Here is a 20,121-nt window from a genome sequence, read left to right on the forward strand (position 1 = left end):
GATGTAGACAAGGTACTTGAACAACCCCAGTCAACCATCTGGGTGCTTAAGTTCTGCCCTTCATGGCTTATTACTTCTAATAAGAAGGAGCTATGAAGCTGGATCCAAAGGTCATAATCTTCTCCTTGACAGAGGAAATGTTGACAGCCTCTTCAAAAGGATGTGGACAAGTTCAATCCACTACCTGTACATCTGACTCTTGCCCTTCATGGCTGATCATCAAAGTCAAGAACAGGATGCATAGCTGGGTCCAGGAAGTCGTAAATGCTTCTCTGAGGTCCCTGCCCCCTTGAAGAAGGTGGTCATCAGACCCCTGCTGAAGAAGGAAAACCGGGACCCAATTATACACTGCCGACTAATATCCAATTCTTGGGCAAGGTGCTCAAGTGGGTGGTGGCTAGGCAACTCCAGGCGTTCTTGGAGAAAACTGAACATCTGAATCCATTTCAGTCTGGTTTAAGGCCTGGTTTTGGGACTGAAACTGCCTTGGTCAGCCTGTGGGATTACCTTTGCAAGGAAAAGAAAAGGAGGAATGTGTCCCTATTGGTTCTTCTGCACCTCTCGGCAGCTTTCAATACCATTGACAATGGTATCCTAAATAGGTTGGCCAAGTTAGGGGTTGGAGGCACTGATGAGGTTCTGCTCCTACTTATTTGGCCACCAGAAGGTGGTGCTGGGGGATTATGGCAATTATGCCATGGAGTTCTGCAGGGTTCCATTTTATCCTCATTGCCACCTTCTTTTTCTCTCTGAGTTCCTTCTCTTAATCAGAAGTTGATTAATTTAATTTCCTCAATCCCTCTTACAGCAGAGGTTAAGAGTAAAATGAAACATATAAATTTCTACAGATGGAAAGACATGGCAAGTTCCATTGCTTGCCTATCTTAGAACAGTTCTAGTTTTTCAACTCCAAGTTGATGTAGCCTTTCTACACTGCGTTCCCTTCCAGCCTATACAACTGATTCTGATTGTAGATGGTACATCTTCCCATCCCCAGTCCAGAATAAAACTGAAACTGCCTCTCACAGCCATTTGATCCTCGACAACATTCTCAGTGTGTGATGGTTCTGCACTGTTAGGAAGGAAGAGACATTGCAGTGGCCAGCCAAATTATTATGCCGGTGATCAGCATATTTTCTCTGACCAGCCCAGAAGCTCAAACTCATCTACATGGGAAGAAAAAGTCCATGGTGAGGACACAACTATATTATCTACTGCTTCAGCTGCTTTGAAACATTTCTTTTATGTTAAATGTGCATGGAATTCTATAAGGTTCATTAGAGCCACCATGAGTGCACAATGGAATGGACATGTTTCCCTCAGTTTGCTTTGAGAAATGATCCCCAGCCTTGCCTATATTCATTATACCTCCTGTGTGAATAGAGCAATAGTGTGAGGCTGGATGAAAGTACAAAGGCCTTAAATTGCTATTGATCTGGAATTTCATTTCATTTTATGTGTGCATGAGAAAAGAGTGTTGGACATGGGTTTAGTTTAGGTATTTCTACATCCATCAGTGGGAACTTGGTCTTTTTCACTATGGAAAATTTGAAGGATGAGTTTTAAAAAAATCATAGTGTATTATCTGAGTTATTGCTGATTTATCCTGTCTGTTTTTGTATGAATTAAACAGAATATTCGCTAGAATAATATGTATGGTGTACAGATTTTAATTATAATCTACTGAAAATACAATGATGTTGACATTAATTGGTAAGAGTTTTCATGCTGTTCATTTCCGACTGCCAAATGCATAAAAAATGAGACATGCCTAACTGGAAACCAACTCAATTCCTCCTCCTTTGTGTGGAATAAGTTCCTACAGGAGGAGATCTTAACCCCTCCATTCTTCCTTCACAACATTGGCTTAAGCAGACATGCCATTGAGTGTATTCAAGTTCACATATTTGCCAGGTGGTTAGATCTGAGAGGTGCGCATATATATATATATATATATATATATATATATATATATATATAAAGAGAAAGAATAAATCTGGCTTTTCTTCTCATGTCATAGAGGCTTTTGCCATTCTAAGGTTGAATTCCCTGTCAATGTGAAAATTCCTTATGAAACTAAATGTCTCCATATCAGAAAGACAGTTAATTTAAATTAATCTCCTTATAAGTCAATGTAAGGCTATTATGTTTCATAGCAAATGGTCTAAAGCCTTTTTCATAATGTGCATTGAATCTACTTCCTGGCATGGGTTTTTTTTGGGGGGGGAGGGGTAGATCTGGACATAGCAGATCCCGATGCGGATTTAAACTTAAAGATTACAGCATTTCTGAAAATAAATGATGTCCCCATGCTTCTAAGGACGGCCTCCCTGCCCCATCCATTTACTTTACAGTTCGGCAGTGTGACTGTCTCCCTGCTTGAATTCATACTATTCCACAAGCTCTGGTTTATTCACTCATGCTCAGTTCTTCAAGGTTCAAAGCATAATAGTTCTCAAACGACCTTCTGAAAGAATCTATTCTCAAACAGAGCCACAAAGCCCTTCCTTCACATCCACTGACACACATACACAATTCAGTCAAAAGGCCAGAAACTAATCTGGGAAGCATGGAAAATAAAGATACTTTACGTGCTCAAAACAGGAGTCCTGTGCATTTAATTCACACAGCTTCAGAATATAGTTCATACTGAGGGAGTGGGGGGTTTTTGCCTTTTTTATCTTTGGAGGGGGAAAGCAATTTTAATCAGGTATATCTATTATGCATATTAGAAAAGAATTTTCTTTCTCTCAGGAATGCTTCTATTACAATTTCTAATTATTCAAAATCTGTGCATACTCCACAGAGACATTTTAGTATGAATTCATAAGCCTGCCCCCCACCCCAATTCTGCATTGCAAATTAACATTTTGTTAAAGTCCAGTTTCACATAAGGGATATATTCTTTGATACAGGAACCAAACTGAAGGTTGATTTTTTATCAGAACCCTTCCAGTTTTCTATAGTGTTACAGAATTATTTTGATTGCATTTAGTCAAGTGTTTGGATATCCTTTGCCCTTTTTTCCCTGCACTTATGTATATTGCTGCCCACTGAGCTGGCACTTGGGGCTTTCCTGAAGCAAGTAGGATCATGTTCAGAAAAGGAAGGCAAGATAGAGAGTAACTGGGGAACTAGAGGACAGTAATTCCCAGCTCCTTTCTTCCTACAATATTCCATGCAAATTTTTAACAGGAATTAAAGTAGATTGTTTATTATTATTTTTAGCATTTATATTCCTAACTGGATAGTTACATTTCTCCATGTTAAAAACTGGAGAAACTTTGACATGTTGTCCATGCAAAAATGTTATTTTCCACACTCGGTCCTTGTTTCACTCCTTTGACAATGTTACTTAGGCTGCAGGTTATGCAGGATGTGCAAATCTGAAACACTCCAGCTTGATGAAATTCTCCAAATTCTACCTTGAAGCATCTTTGATTTCGTTCCCGTATCAGATCGTGGACTTTTCTTTTTGCATGAAAATGTGTGCTTGTTTTCATGCTTTTGAGTTTATTTTAACCAATGTATGCAGACCTTTGGTGCATCTTTGAAATTCATACCTTCTCCTATAGATTAAAATACGTTCATGCACATGTTTTCCAAAGATACGATTTTTTCCCAATGTTTGTAAGCATGCCATTCCTCCCTCTCTCCTGCTAACACAGAAATTTATGGGTTACAGTTTATGCCTACAAGCCATTCTTGAGACTGTATTTAGTCCAGAAAGTACAAAGGTGATAAATCCTAATTTAAAAAAAACAAAAACCTAAAACGAACTTTTTACATGTTTCTACATGCTCTCAGGTTGCAGTGTACTAGGTTTCTTTCTTTTTCCTTTTAAGACAATTCGATACTTCAAAAAACTGCTAGGGTGACCACCCTTGAGACTTGTGCTTTGTTTATCCTGAAGACAATTTATGGTTACCCAATGGATAGAAGTACAGCCAAATGTTGTTTTTGTTGTTGTTATTATTATAACATTTCTATGCCGCCCCTTGCCGAAACCTCGGGGCGGCTTACAACACAATGAAATACATTGAAATACAATAGAACATAATAAATTACCATTAAATACAAAAATACAAAAAATACATTGAGTTACAAATATAAAATTAAACTTATCAGTATAAAATAAGTAAATAAATAATGTAGGAGGAGAAAAGAGAAGGAAGAAGAAGTTGCCCTGGCCAGATCATATGTTTTAACAATTAAAATGATGTTTAAATAAAAAGGTCTTTACCTGGCGCCAAAAAACCAGTAACGACGGTGCCAGGCGGACCTCTTTGGGGAGTGAATTCCATAGGTTGGGCGCCACCGCAGAGAAAGCCCTCCTCCGAGTACTTACTCCCCTAATTTCTTTCATGGAGGGTTCCCGGAGAAGGGACTCTCCCGCAGATCTCAAAGGGTGGTCGGGCATATACGGACGTAAGTGCTCGTTCAGGTAGCCAGGACCCAAGCCGTTTAGGGCTTTATAGGTCATCACCAACACCATTCAGTGACAGCAATGCTTCCCACCTACCCAGCTGAGCAGAGAAAGGCAAAGAATTGCTTTATAAGCAATTTTAAAGAATTTAGGGCTTTATAGGTCATAATCAACACCTTGAATTTGGCCCGGGCTTCAATGGGAAGCCAGTGAAGCTGACGGAGGACTGGAGTCATGTGAGCATAACACCCCGTCCCCGTCAGCAACCTGGCAGCTCTATTTTGCACCAATTGAAGTGTTCGGACCATCTTCAGGGGAAGCCCCACGTAAAGTGCGTTACAGAAGTCTAGGTGGGAAGTCACCAGCGCGTGTGTCACCGTCGCCAGGCAGTCGTACTCCAGGTAGGGGCACAGCTGATTAATCAGCCGAAGCTGAAGGAAGGCGCTCCTCGCCACCGCTGTCACCTGAGCTTCCAAAGAAAGCTCCGGGTCGAGGAGTACTCCTAAGCTGCGGACCTTATCCCTAAGAGGGAGTGTTGCACCATTCAGGACCAGGTCAAATCCACCTTCTCCGAAACCCGATCCGCCAACCAACAGGACCTCCGTCTTGTCTGGGTTGAGTGTCAGTTTATTGGCCCTCATCCATTCCCTTACCTCGGCCAAGCACCGGTTCAGCACAGCCACTGCCTCACCTGGATTAGTGGAAAATGAGAGGTAGAGCTGGGTATCATCAGCGTATTGATGATTTCGCAGCCCACACCTCCTGATGACCTCTCCCAGTGGTTTCATATAGATGTTAAATAGCAGAGGGGATAGAATGGAACCCTGTGGTACTCCATGGCATAGCTGCCATGACGTAGAGACATGGTCCCCCAGCACTACCTTCTGGAATCGACTGTTGAGATAGGAGTGGAACCACTGCAAAGCAGTGCCTCCAACCCCCAATCCCGCAATCCTATCCAGAAGGATACCATGGTCGATGGTATCGAAAGCCGCCGAGAGGTCCAGAAGAACCAACAAGGATGTACTCCCCCTGTCCTTCTCCCTGTACAGGTCATCGTACAGGGCGACCAAGGCAGATTCAGTACTGTACCCGGGTCTGAAGCCGGACTGAAAAGGATCCAGATAATCAGTTTCATCCAAGAGTGCTTGGAGTTGTCCCGCCACCACTCGCTCCAACACCTTGCCCAGAAACGGGATGTTGGCCACAGGTCTATAGTTAGTGGCCATCTCTGGATCCAGTGATGCCTTCTTCAGGACCGGTCGTATTACCGCCTCCTTTAAAGGGGCAGGCACTCGACTCTCCCTCAGAGAAGCGTTAACCACTTCCAAGATCCAGGTCCCAATCCCGTGCTTGGAGTTATTTATTAACCAACACGGGCAAGGATCCAATAGGCAAGTGGTGGGACGTACTCGTCCAAGCACCTTGTCCACATCATCGGGCCGCAATAATTGAAATTCCTCCAATAATTTTGGACCAGACGGTAGCATTGGCGTCTCCTCAGAGACCTCTGATTCATTAGTGGAGTCCTGCTCGTGACGAATCTGAGCGATTTTCTCCCTGAAATGCCTGGCAAAGTCATCACAGCGGGCCATTGAGGGTGGCATCGGATCTTCCTTAGGACCCGGGCGAACCAGGCCTTGTACCACTCGAAAAAGCTCCGCCGGACGGCATTGTGAGGAGGCAATGGAAGCGGAAAAAAACTTCTTTTTCGCTGCCTTCACTGCCACAGCATAGGCCCGATAGTGGGCTCTCAAGTATGTTTGGTCAGATTCATCCCATGATTTCCTCCACCTACGCTCTAGTTGTCTCCCAACTCGCTTCATCGCCCGCAATTCAGGTGTATACCAAGGGGAAGAGTGGACTCTGCCCAGTGGGAGAGGACGCTTGGGAGCGATCGTGTCCACAGCCCTGGTCATCTCTCCGTTCCACAGTTTGACCAGAGCCTCGACAGGAGCACCAGTCTTGTCAGCCGGAAACTCCCCCAGGGCCTTCAGGAATCCATCCGGATCCATCCAGCTCCGGGGGGGGCCCATACAATCGGGTCCGCACTCTTATAGAGGGAGAGGCCGCTCTTGAGCACAAACCTCACCAGGAGGTGACCTGACCATGACAGGGGAGTCAAACATAAGTTCCTCACCCTCAGGTCATCCTCTTCCTGCCCCGTCGTGAATACCAGGTCCAGAGTGTGTCCACGTTCATGGGTCGGGCCGATGACGTGTTGAGACAGGCCCATGGCCGTCATAGAGGCCATGAAGTCCTGAGCTGCCCTGGTCAGTCCAGACTTGGCCTGGAGATTGAAGTCCCCCAGGACCAACATCCAGGGTGTCCTCAACACCAGGTCCGAGACGGTCTCTGTCAGCTCAGATAGGGAGACTGCTGGGCAGAAGGGTGCACGGTACACCAATAGAATCCCCAATCTGTCTCGTTCGCCCAACACCAAGTAGAGGCACTCCAGCCCTGGTCTCAAAGGGACCGGAAGACCCGTGAGAGAGATGGAGTCTTGATAAACCAACGCGACTCCCCCTCCCCTCCCTTCTGGGCGTGAACAGTGTTGAACCAGATACCCGGGTGGGCACAATTGGGAGAGGGCAACATCCCCTCCCTCTCCCGCCCAGGTCTCCGTTATGCAAGCCAGGTCGGCCCCCTCATCCACAATCAGGTCATGGATGAGGAAAGATTTATTATTGACCGACCTGGCATTGAGCAGCAGCACCGTCAGGCCCGAGGGGTGGTTGACAAGGCTACCTGGTGCCCTCTGGTTGGGGGCAGGACCAGAAGGAGGGATAGGTATCAGCCATCTGTCCATCCTTCTTCTACGTGGACACGTTAAGCCCCTATTGCTGTAACGACCATTGCCCATGACCACGCCAATGGCAGCGCCCGTGTGTTCCCCAGGATATATAAACGTCGACATGGCCAGGGATGACTCAAAGCACTGATTAAAGCAGGGTAAAATTATAAAGTAGGTCGAAGGAGGAGAAAAAAGAATGATAAAAAGAAAAAGAAAGGGGGGGGAATCCTTCCCCTTCCCTAAGATTCAGCAGTAGGCAAGCCTATTTCAACAAGAGTCCTTGGCCAGCCCAGCCCCCCTTTCGTCCCCCGAACGGCACCCCAAATGGCGGCAACCCCCTTTGGCCTCAACCCCGAGGCCACCGCCCCGAGGCCGCCAGCCCCGGCCGCTGCTTTGTGTCCGCAGGGTGCCTCCGAGTCCCGCCCCGTCATGCACCGCGTGCGCCCAATCACCTGGGCCGGCAGGCGGCGCTCTCCGGCGCCGCATGCGCCTGTGCTGGCCTCTGGAGCTGGCTGCCGTCAACGTCGTGGCCGCACGCGTCTGCCTGCATTCGTTTGCCCACCTCCAGCACGATGGAGTGGCGTGCTGCTGGAGGTGGGCGGAAGTCTTGCTTGCAGCGCGGGATCGGTGTTTCCTGCCCAAGGGGCCGCTTCTTTGATTGCTTCCTTCTCTTCTGCAATTGCCAGTTTTTATTTAATTTATTTTATTTAAAACATTTATATGCCATCCTTTATGACAATCGTCTCAGGGCAGCTTACAACAAATAGTTTTGCCATGGTTCTTTCCATCACTCTTTCTGAAATGAGAATCTTCCCATTAGGATGTAGCACACAGGTGGAAATTAATTTATGTTAATTTCACATATGTTAGCAGTCACTTACAAATCATAGCTTTTGGTGAAAATTACAGCTACATGAGATCCTTCAGAGCTTTTCATTAAAAAAAGCCTGTGACAAATTGGATAATTTAAACAATATTAGGATCCTTGCACTTTTGATGACTATATTGTCAGTTTCCATATCTTGACATTAGTATAAATTATCAAAGTCACAGGCAGAAAAACCCAAAAAACCCAGGGTGGCTCTTTGTGGTATGTGCTTGCCTTTATACAATGGATCATGAGGTACCCAGCTAGGATTACGCCAGCATTGCAGAGGGTAGAAGATGGTGAAGGATGGGCTGGGTGTATTGCTATGAACCGATAAGAATACAGCCTTTTCAGAGTATGATCTATCCATGTTCATTCTGTGTGCATTGCACAACTGACTGGAAGGAAGAAGTAAGATACAGGAACTGGTCAAAGTAGGATTGCAACCTTAATTATGTGTTTACAAAAGTTTCCGTTGTGATGTTTATCAGCTGAGCTTGATTAAACTGAGGGAAAGGTCTCTATAAATACAAATCCTGCAATTATCTTATGGTCCAGGAAGTATTTCTGGCTTCAGTCCATACAGATACCTCTTGTTGAGGGAGTGTCTCCTGTCCCATAATCTCCAAGTAGCAAAATTTAGCATGTGCACTATGGGTAGGCTGCGAAGACTTTTCTTTTTTCCATCCCTGGAGCCCACAACCCAGAGTACAAGCCTGGGAAATGGCATGAAGGTCCCTTCATAAAGCTTCCCAGACTTTCAGCATAAAGAGGTCTTCATGTGCTGCCCAGAGATTGCATAAATCTACTTTTCTCCTAAAAAGGCAGGAGGATACTTCCAAAGTCTTGCTTTAATATATTCAAAGAATTCAGACTGACAGATGCTTGGAGACATAAAAACTCAACTTCTGCTAAGTATACTTTCTACTTGAATAGACATAGGTCATGGTCCAGAATTGATATGATTTGGATAACCCCAGATTTAGTTCCAGATGTGTTAGAAGCTGAAATAGATACAAATGTCTGGGCAGATCATAACCCTGTAACCATGACACTGAAAGGGAAAATAAAAACACCTAGGTGGGTATTCAATAAATCTCTACTAAAAGATAAAAAGTTCAAAGAAGAGATAAATAAAGAAATGGAACTGTTTTTTCAACTTAATAAAGCTGGAGAAACCTCTTTGCAAAATGTTTGGGATACAGCTAAGCCTATGTCAGAGGTCTGATAATAACATATTCAGCAAAAATAAATAAAATGAGAAAGCAGGAACGATCTGAATTAGTAGAGGAATTGATGAAGCTTGAACAGGAGCTCCAGGAAGATCCATCTAAAAAAGACCTTAAGAAACAAATGAATATTCTAAAACACGATCTGAACCTCTTGGGTACAAATGAACTCACCAAACAAATGAAATTGACTAAACAGAACTTTCTTGAAAATGCTAATAAACCAGGGAGATGGTTAGCTTATAAACTAAAGAAGGAAAGAGAGAAGAGATTAATATAAAAACTGAAGGATGGAGAAGGACGACTGCAGGTACAAAGTACATTAATTAAGAAAATAGTGGAAGACTTTTTTGCAAAGCTGTACCAGAATAAAGAAACTCCAATTGAGAAAGTTAATGAATATCCGAAAGGGAAATCTACCAAAGCTGCCGAAGAAATAACAAAAAACATTAAATGAAGAAATAACAATGACAGAAGTAACTGAGGCAATTAAGAGGCAAAAGAATGACAAAACCCCGGGCCCAGATGGGTTACCAGCAGAGTTTTATAAAGCTTTTGAAGGAATCCTGTCTATGCCTCTTAAGGACATATGCAATGCGGTATTGTTAGAAGCTAAAATACCAAATACTTGGGCAGAGGCAAATATTACCTTAATACCGAAAGAAGACACAGACTTGACACAGATCCAGAACTATAGATCTATATCATTTTTAAAAGTGGATTACAAAATCTTTGCCTCTGTAATGGCAGAAAGACTGAAGAAGTATTTAACAGGCTTTATACATCCAGATCAAAATGGCTTTTTACCTAAAAGACAAATGAGGAACAATATGAGAATTATTTTGGATATTTTAGAGTATTATGAGGTCCACCCTGAAAAACTAATGGAGCTATTATTTATGGATGTGCAGAAGGCCTTTGATAATGTTAACTGGCAATGGATGAAACAACAATTAGTTCAAATGGAATTTTGTGAAAAAATTATCAATGCAATACTAAGCATCTATCAAAAACAGACTGCCAGGATTATAATCAATGGAGAGCTTACAAATACCATAGACATTCAAAAAGGCACAAGACAGGAATGTCTTTTATCACCACTGTTGTTTATATTGATTTTAGAAGTGTTCAATAGAAATATTAGAGAAGACATGGATATTAAAGGTGCTACAATTAGAGATAAAGGCTACAAACTGCAAGCATTTGCAGATGACAGTTTTATTATTGAGGAACCCTTGGTAACAATGTCTAAACTTTTACAAAAATTGAAGAGTATGGCGAAGTTACTGGGATGAAAATAAACAGAGAGAAGATGAAACTGTTAGTGAAAAATCTCACATTGGAACAGAGAAAAACTTTGATGGAACAAGTATATCTTCAAATTGTTAAAAAGGTTAAATATTTGGGAATTTCTCTCACAGCTAAATGCACTACATTGAAAGAAGATAACTATGATAAACTGTTTAAGTAAATTAAGAGTGAACTGGATAAATGGGCTAATTTGCAATTATTTTTGTTGGGAAGAATGGCAATAGTTAAAATGAATATATTACCAAGGTTTCTATTTTTATTCCAAACAATTCCCATGAAAATTGATAAAAAATTTTTTTGATGATTTAAATACCCAAATCTTGAGATTTGTAGGGAAAAAGAAGAAACCAAGGATTAAATTAAAAATGCTTCAAGAGGCCAAAGGGAATGGGGGTTTTGGCCTTCCTGATTGGATGTTTGCTAAAAGAATGGATAACTTTAAGAAATAAGAGAATTTTGTATCTTGAAGGGCATGATTTGCAAATGGGTTGGTACACTTATATGTGGTATGAGAAGTGTAAGGCACATGGTTCTTTTTAAATCATTATATTAGGAAATCATTAATGTCGGTGTGGGAAAAGTTAAAGACAAAACTGTATATTAAATTATCAAGATGGCTTTCACCTATGGAAGCTCTTGTATATCCAAATGCATTGAACTTTGATATGATTGTGAGATATGATGATATTTTGAATAATGGAGGATTGAAACTGAATCAAGAAATACAAGAGCAAGGCATTAATGTTGCTTGGTGGCATAAGGTTCAAATGCAATGGAGGTATGTTAAAGACCATAGAATGTGGGGTTTTTATAAGGAGTTAACAACATTTGACATGTGATTTTAAAATCAGATGAGAAAATGATTAAAAGATTGTATAATTTTCTTCTGGATAGGAGAATGGAAGATGAACAAGTTAAGGAAACTATGATACCTTGGGCACAAAACTTTGAATACAATTTTGAGTTAAAGAAATGGCAAAAGCTGTGGGAAAGAAACATTAAAGTAACGTTAGCAACTTCATATAAAGAAAACCTGTATAAAATGTTTTATAGATGGTATCTATCACCAAATAGATTAGCTAAGATGTTCCCAAATATGTCAAATGGATGTTGGAAATGTAAACACAAACTGGTTATTCTTTATCATATGCGGTGATCTGTGATAAAGCAAAAAAAAATATTGGATTAAAATACACCAATGGCTTGAGGGAATGTTACAAAAACCCCTAATATTAAACCTGAAGTTTTCTTATTAGGCATTGTACCTGAGGATGTTGGTAATCAAGCAATGTATTTGATTTTACGTGTAACTACTGCAGCAAGGACTGCATTTGCCCAACATTGGAAGAGTGAAGAACCACCTACCAATGAACTGATTTTAAAAAAGATCTGGATTGTGCTGAAATGGACAGATTGACTTTGTCTCTGAAGGAGAGAGAATATGCAGACTTCTATTAGACTTGGAATTCCTTTTATTATTGGCCAGAGAAACGGGACTATGCATAGATTCAAATATGTTTATGGATTACCATAAAAAGAAAAAGTTTGGGGGGCTGACCCAGTAGGTTTGATGTTTTTGATGATTGAGGATTTTTTAGTTTTTTTTCTGTTAGTTTTGTTAGTTACTAGAAAATAACAATAAAACTTATTTTTTTAAAAAATCTACTTTTCTTCTGAACACTGTGACATCATTGTATTTAACACATCATTGTATTTAGTGAACACACAGCCTTCTCCAGTCAATTCTCAATGGAAAGTAAGTGAAAATGCCATGCCCCCAGGAGCCAACCTGGGAGCAGGCAAAATTCCTACATCTAAGCAATTCCTACATCTACCCTAAGCAACCAGCCCAAAGCTGGACTGAACTTCAGAGGCTGGTGGGCAGTTTGGAAAGAGGGCTGCTGAAGGTCAGAGCAGACTGCTATAGGCCAGTAGCTCTGCCTCAGTGCTGGGGATCTCCTGATGCTGTGGGCATCATGCATGCCTCCGTCCTGCTCTCACACTCCAGAGAACACTTCTGAGCCAGCCAACCACTCTCCAAATGTAGCAGTAAGGAGCCTGAAATGTCAGAAGCAATGGGCATGTTTTGCCCTACCAGATGTTTGTTCCATTGATTTATGTGGGTGAAATTCAGAGATACAGTCTGACAAATCAACTCATGGACTTGATTTGGGAGGCCCTCTCTCGTGTTACCCAGTATTTAACTCCACTTACTACTTCTGAACAGTGCACTGGATTGAAACCTACTTGTTTGGTGTTATAGCACTCAACAAAAGCCATTGAGATCTGAGATGCATCTTATCTGCACAGCCTTACCTTGCACATATGCAAGGGCCTGCACATATGGGGCCCTTGCTCATGTGGGGTCTCCAATCAAGGTCACACGTGTAGAAGAGCAGAGGGTTATAGGTCACTGTACCTTGTGTAAGTCTTCCAGTTCAGATTAGTTCATCTACACTTTGTGAGGTTCTGAGTCAGCATCAGGGCTTCCTCTTCTGGCTGGAGACCAGACAAGCAGCCCTGGTGGTTGCAGGACTGGGGCCACAATCAACTGCAGCCACCTGGGCTGTTATGAGCACTACCTGGGAGCCCTGAGGGAAGAGCTATAGAAGAACCAGCTCTTCCCTCTACATGTTGCCTCAGCAATGAAGGTTTCCAAGGTTCTTGGAACTCTCTGTGCCTTCTCAAACCTGTTTCTGGAAACTTCCCATCGTGTTGTTCCTGTCTCTTCTTCTGGACCCCACCTGGCTTCCCAGTCTTCACCTGCTCCACCCCAAGTACCCACTTCTCCTCAGCTTGTCTCTCTGGTTTCAGTTCCTGACTGGCTTTGACTACTCTTTGCTATTCAGACCGACTTACCGTGTACTTCTGTTACTGGCCTCAACCTCTAGACTGCTTGACTGCGATTTGGAAAAGCCCCTCATTGTATACCAGTTGCCTGGGTCCTGCTGCCCTGATCTGATACCCAGCTGCCCACACCCTGTACTGTGATACACTTATTCTATGTAAAAATTATGCCTGTGTGGGTCCTAAGATGACTGCATGGGGGCTGAACATTCTTTGGGGCCCTAGTTCCTTCTTTGCCCAGCTGGAGTGGAGGCTGTCTCCCCAGAGCAATCTTTCATATAAATGTGGTATGTGTGTGGATACTGAAACTATGTTAATGAAGCAAAGATGTTGGTTCTTCCCAACTCATCTGTTTGCTCTGATCCCATCTGGATGCTGTTCCAGTGGAAAGATCTGCATGTATATTCCCACATGCTTCTGATCTTCACACATGTGCCACAGCTATGTGAGAAAACACGATTGAGAAGTGGATGTCAAATGGGTCACTTTGTGAATGAGTTCCTAATGTTGATGGAAAAAAATTAGAATCCAATTCTACACACACACAGTTTTAAATGTTTGGCTATTCAAATACTCTGTGACATCCATGTTAATGTATCAGTATAGCCTGATATTTAGATTTCTCAAATATTCCCGACATTCTCCATGCCTCTTGGAATATAAAAATGGTATACTGCATTGCACATATATTTTAATACTTTTTTCTATAAGATTAGCTTACAATATTTTCAGTGCATTCTGTCCAGAAGAACAATATTTCCATTTCAGGTCCTAACTCATACATATTTCCATAAGGCACAATAAATCCCATAGATGAAGGCTAGTATTTGGGGAAAATAATAAGAATACTGGGCAAATATCTATGCAGAATCATAATCAGTTTATTTCCAAATATAAATATCTTCATAGCTTAACCATCGCTTTGGAAAAGGTACACAGAAAATTGCATGTCAAAATGATAAATCTGTCAATTTGTAAAACTGCCTATTATTATGGGCTTGACACTGACAACAAAATGAGAAAAACTGTATCCTGGAAATGTTCAACCTGGGAGAACACAGCACACCTGATCTTCTTCATTTCCATTTGCACGAGCCTCAGTGAATTTGTTCAACATTGGTATTTCCCCCCCTCCTGGTCCTCTGTCATAGGCAGAAAGTAGAAAAGAAACATTGATGTAATTTAAACTTCTGTATAGTGCAGAATTTGCAGGAATCTAATAGACACCATTAAACCAGCCATTAAAAATATAAATATAATATTTAACACTATGCCTCAAGATGAGGAAATAATTGGGAGCTGCTGTCAAAAGTTTTATAATAAGACTCCCTTTCTAAGAATACAGTTCCAAAATAGAGGTTGGAAGAAACTGATTGATTTGTTCATTCTAGAATCTCCCTTGAATAAATTCCAGATTATTCCTTGATGCCAAATTATCAAGGTGACAAATGGCACAGGCACTTGAATCACACTTGAAAATCATGTTTAAGCATCATCACCTTCATTAGCACCATCATCATTGTGCAAGTTGTTAATCAGAATTAAATGTTTTAATATCTGAATTATGCTTGAACAACTCTGATTCTTCCCAGGAGTAAAATAGTCAAGCAGGAACTGTTGAAAGAAAGCATGTTGCATTTTAAACCACCCAAATACATCTAGTGTTTTAAAAAGAAATATATATGATCCACTCATGAGCTCATATTCATCATATTTAACTTTGGTTATGAATTTCCTACATTTATGACGGATATTTTAGAGAATGGGGATTAATGCAACAAGTAAAGGGTATGAATATGGATCATTTATTACTTAAGCACAAAGAATCTTAGCTTGTTTATAACATCATCCCAACCTCAGATGCATTTGTTGGTATTTACACATTCTCCCCAGGCCTATAAAAAGGTTATTTTTACCTTGGGCTTTGAAGTGTATTATATACATATATAATAGTAAGGTTCTGTGGCATTTTGGATAGGCAAGTCTGTCAGTTTCTGTTCAGCTCAGCATCTTTTTGTTTGCTTGTTTGGACCTGAAATGCAGTTTAGCCAAATTCTGCATCAGTGCTTGCAAGGGGCAGGAAATCTTCACTGGTCTAGGCTAGGGCATGATTAGCTCCATCTGGAACAAGCCAAATGACATCAAGGCATGGGCGCTCACCCCAAAGCCCTGCTTCTTCCCATGGAATCATCCAGTGTGTCCATTTTGCTTTTCTTGGTCCAAAGAGGGGTGCAGAGAACCTCTTTCTCCCCACAGAGAAATAGACTCACCAGGCACAAGGAAGCCACCATGCTGTAGGAGCCTGCCAAGTCTCTCACCTCCTTCGCCTATGAGCTGAAGGAGGATCCCCATGTTGCCTTTGATTTCTGGTGCAAAGGACACCTACGGCAGTGTTGGCCTGTGTGCTACTCACTTTCAACTGTTCTTAAAATGAACGGAGAGGATTAATCTAATGACATTCAGCATGGGATGGATTAGATGGAGAGGCACATGGGGATTTGCTGAAGGCTGTGAGAAAGAGGACAGCCTCGTGGAGTTTTCATGTGAGGCAGAGTTACGCTCACACTGAGGCTCAGGCTTCTGAAAGCAACTTCTCAGAGCCACTGAAGTGAACTGAAGTGGAACAGCCGCTCATTTGGCTGATCGCACAACTTCAAATGCTCATGCCTTGATTAAAGTTAATTGTGCTGATAATAAATAACAACTTCTTGTAAATAATACAAATGTGCACAGATGAAGCTGGCTCTCTGGGAGATAATTTCTTAATTTCTTTCTTTCTAAAAAACATTGTTGAAATAGATTTTATTTCCACATTATCAGGCTGCATCATATTGATAGTTGGGAGACCATATTATGATAAAATATACAGACTGTCAGGAGAACCTGCCTTATAAAACGATTAGCAGAAAGATGCTTTTGTGGCTTTGCCCAGGTTAGAATTAATCTGATGTTCTCTACATTAGAATCTTGTTAACTTTCCTCAGGTATTTTAGAATACCTAATATAATACACTATGCACAGTGGGGGCTGCCAATATGCCGGATGCTTACTCTTACTCTCTAGCCAAGCAAATGAAAATATTACCAATCTCAAATTGACAATATATTATAAATTTTATATATGCTACAACAGAGCTTTGGATTGCTCTTCTCATACTGTGGCTGAATGTTCTTCTGAAAATGCATAAACGTAAATATCAGTGCCAACTCCAACATCACCCAGAAATGAGCATGATTTCCAGATCTTCAGATCTCTTCACCAGCAAGATGTTACTAAAAATGCATTGCAGGGCAGGAGCGAACACCTTCCTGCTCCAAGGTGACACATTTATAGTGTTGAAATCTGCCCTGCATACGATGCCCAAAAACATCTCAGTTCAGAGGGTTCTGGGCAGCTTCAATGAATTGTACTCACAGTGGATTAACAGTTGATTGACAGTCATTTGTAGAAAAACTCAGAGACATAGACAAGGAAGTGGAGAAAGTGTCCTTCTCTCTCTCTCTCTCTCTCTCTCTCCTTAAAATGCCCTACTGCTGTTCGCAGCTGGCTGGAGCTAGCACTGTGCCAAATATTTCTTCCACTTCCCCACTACCATTCCTATTCAATTGGAGAGGAAAGAAATCACGTTTAAGGAGCAATTCAAAGGAGAAGAACATTTGAAAGACATTTCCATGAGTTGATTTTGGTGTCCTTGTGCTTGCCTTACGTATGAGGTGGCTGATGAGTATGCAGGAGTGTCTTGTCTTTCATTGTACAATCATCTCCAACAGTCTGTAGCTTCCTTGGCTTTCTACACTTCAGTCGCAGCCCAAGAGAAGACACCATGAAACAACTTGTCCCATGGGGCTTTTTTGGAAAGGAAGCACAGAGGCTTGGAGGATGCAGAGCAAGGGAACAAAGCATAATAGAAAGGACAAGTGTGGCAGCCTTGGCCACCTTACCTGGCCTCACAGCTCCAAAACACCACCCCCAAATTTCAAAATAAGTTATCAAACAGATGCGAATGATTTAGGAAAACAGAAATCTCTTTGATGGGGAAGAAATTGTTCAGGAAATGGGAAGACAGATTTTGCCCAGGACAAGTTGTACCTCTTCCCTGCCTTCTTCATATCTGCTACACAACTTTTAGGGAAATCATGGCTATCAGCATAGGCACTGGATACAAGATGGAAACACCATCACCCATGGAAAGTTGGGAGGCTCTGAGGAAGTGGCTGAAACCTGAAGAATGACCACTAGACCTGAGCCAAAATTTTTCAAAGAACTTCTTTTCCTCAAAAAAGTTTCAGTATTTTTCTTTTTTTATTCCATAGAAATAGTAATTTCTTTCAAGCCTATTCAAACAAAACCCAAACTGTTTAGGTAACTTTAAATGAACTGGAAGTATGCCATGGGATTCCATAGAAAAAATGATTGTCATATCGCCAATGTAAGTGTGAAAATAACAGCTTACGGTTTCCAAACTGGATTTACATGAGCTATAACTAATGTGATTGTCAAACAGGGGTTGTTGTTTTAATTTATAGCTGCTTAATGTTGTTGTTAGCTGCTCTTGCTGCTAATTGCTACTTCAATTCAGTAAATTTACATCTTACAAACTGGGTGGGCTAAGAAGAATAATTTAGCCTTTCAATAAAAAGTATTGAATTTAATAGTAACTACTGAGTTTATTCTTTAGTTCAAAAACATCTATTGGGTATTAAAAAAGGAAACCACTGCCTTATAAAGTTTCCAACCATATTTGAATGGTTTCTCTTGCACCTTTGCACAGCTAATGCACATATCCATAAAGGAAAGTACTCTTAAAATATCAAAGAAAGCAAAGAGCCCTTAAAATAATAATAAATTAATGTCAATGGAGAAAATAACTTATAGAATGTATAGTTTATATAAGACCTACCAATTGGGAGAGAAAAACTTTCCTTTTACAGAAGGGATTTTGATATTTGTGGTTACAAGTTGTTTCATTCATGAATTAAAGATATATTTTTAAAGAAATTATAACTAAATTGACTTTTTAAAATCAAGAGCAGGGATTCCTAATGTGGGCGGTACCAACCCCTTGGGGACAATGGAAAGATGCAGGGAGCTGTTTTTTTTAAAAAATTGTGGTAGAAAAATAAACCTAATAAAATGAAAAAGGCATGGGAGCACTAGAGTTGTCACCCAAAAGGAAAGGGAGCAGCTGACCAAAAATGTTTGAGAAGCACTGATCTAGAGCATCCCAAGGTCTCATGACTATTAAAAATAAGCTAAATAAGAATCCAAATGAACTTAATGGCTGGAAGATACATTCAAATGTAGCAAAAGCAGTAAGAACTTCCACACGTTGAATGAAAAATCTTTTTAAGTTTTGACCTTGTAAGTTGGAAGTGTCAGGAAATCTCGGGAGGACCGGGAGAATTCACACAGAAGACACTACCTTCAGTCTCAGCAGCTTATTTCAGGACACCCTGAGAACCCATCTCTGACAGAGAAAAAAGCCACAGAACTGTCAGGCAGCTAGTATACCAAACTGACTATAAGTTTCCAGACCATATGCAGAGTTTTTATAACTTGTGAGTCATGCACAGAGTTTTGGGGCAGTGATGAGAAAAACATGATGACTCAGTGAAGGCTTGAGTAACAGATAACAAAACATTCAGGTGTTACATAAATCTAACAGGTTTAATATGTTGTGGTTTTTGCAATCAGAGATACAAAACTCCTGAAGAAAAAGCAGGAGCTGGCTAGGTATTTTTGTATTGCAAAGGAAGCACAGCTACCCCAATCATTTTGCAACATTGTTTCAATGCTGTTTTGACTAGGAGCTTGCCTGAGAATAGGTGGATTGTTTGCATGCTTGGGGTTGTTTTTCCTTTTCCTGGAGAAAGAATTAGAAGGAAAACCCTGCAATAGGGATGGGGAGAGGAAAGGCAACATATGGAGGGTCTCCATATGTTAACACATAGAACTTTTAACTTGTATGAGGGCTACTTCAACAATACTTTGTATTGCGTAGCCTCTCACATGTATGAGTTGTTCTGCAAGAAAATGCATGAATAATGAAGCCCTGTGCTACCAGCTTTTTCCAGGTGTAAGGAGCTGGGTGAAAAGTTTTAGTCCCTTTGAATGGAGAGGAGTAAGGGCACTACTTCCAGATTTTATAATAAATTAATTCGCTGATTTATTTGGACTTTCCCAACAGCAGTTTAAGTCTCTTTGCTACTCTATGGGCTCTTGGTATCCACTGTTGTTGCCCATCTGTTGATCTGCCCATCAGCCTATCAGGAGTGGACATATAGCAACAGGAACAAATTTATTTATATGAACAATTATTTCCAATGACATGCCATGGTAGGACATGTCCTCATTATATGCCTCAACGATTGTTTCCATTTTATTGTCAGCATCTGGACAACTGGCCAGATCCTTCTTAACATGCCTCTGTGATGACTAACATTTATGAAATGTCATGTGTTGTTGAATCTAACCAGGCTTAAATTTATAAAAATAGTAGCTGTTAAAGAAAAGGGATTAAGGAATAGAGAGACAGTTGTTTGGTATAAACTTGGGCCACTTTGATTTAAATCAGATCTGCAGAGGTTGGGGTTGGTACAGGTGCTACTCTTACAGGTGACTGCCTGAAATATCAAGTGAGACAACA

This window comes from Varanus komodoensis, unplaced genomic scaffold, assembly GCF_004798865.1.
Source record: "Varanus komodoensis strain SLA01 unplaced genomic scaffold, ASM479886v1 scaffold3, whole genome shotgun sequence".
In the NCBI taxonomy this organism is placed as follows: Eukaryota; Metazoa; Chordata; class Lepidosauria; order Squamata; family Varanidae; genus Varanus; species Varanus komodoensis.